We start from the raw sequence: 781 nt of genomic DNA on the forward strand, positions 1-781 counted from the left end.
TAGGTGTTTCCATAGGGTTCTCCTAGGTAATTCACCTCTTCCATTGAAGGGTTCTCAGGATCATAAGCTTCTTCCTCAGATGAAGCATCCTTAGTACTGTTTGGTGCACTTTGCATTCCAGACAGACTTTGAGAAATCAAATTGACTTGTTGAGTCAATATCTTGTTCTGAGCCAATATGGCATTCAGAGTATCAATCTCAAGAACTCCTTTCTTCTGACTAGTCCCATTGTTCACAGGATTCCTTTCAGAAGTGTACATGAATTGGTTATTTGCAACCATTTCAATCAATTCTTGAGCTTCTGCAGGCGTCTTCTTCAGATGAAGAGATCCTCCTGCAGAGCTATCCAAGGACATCTTGGATAGTTCAGAGAGACCATCATAGAAAATACCTATGATGCTCCATTCAGAAAGCATGTCTGAGGGACATCTTCTGATTAATTGTTTGTATCTTTCCCAAGCTTCATAGAGGGATTCTCCATCCTTCTGTCTGAAGGTTTGGACTTCCACTCTAAGCTTACTCCATCTTTGTGGTGGAAAGAACTTTGCCAAGAAGGCATTGACTAGCTTTTCCCAAGAGTCCAGGCTTTCTTTAGGTTGAGAATCCAACCATATTCTAGCTCTGTCTCTTACAGCAAAAGGGAATAGCATCAGTCTGTAGACTTCAGGGTTAACCCCATTAGTCTTGACTGTGTCACAGATCTGCAAGAATTCAGCTAAAAACTGATGAGGATCTTCCATTGGAAGTCCATGGAACTTGCAATTCTGTTGCATTAGAGAAA

General features: G+C 41.2%; 1 non-coding gene across 1 annotated transcript; it reads left to right on the forward strand.

Annotated features, from left to right (window-relative positions):
• The first annotated feature begins 410 nt into the window (after nt 1–410).
• LOC130964462 (small nucleolar RNA R71) lies at nt 411–518 on the forward strand. The gene has a single exon (XR_009080556.1). It is a non-coding gene; the product is annotated as a small nucleolar RNA R71 (small nucleolar RNA).
• The last annotated feature ends 263 nt before the right edge of the window (nt 519–781 follow it).

This window comes from Arachis stenosperma, chromosome 2 (genome assembly GCF_014773155.1).
Source record: "Arachis stenosperma cultivar V10309 chromosome 2, arast.V10309.gnm1.PFL2, whole genome shotgun sequence".
NCBI lineage: Eukaryota > Viridiplantae > Streptophyta > Magnoliopsida > Fabales > Fabaceae > Arachis > Arachis stenosperma.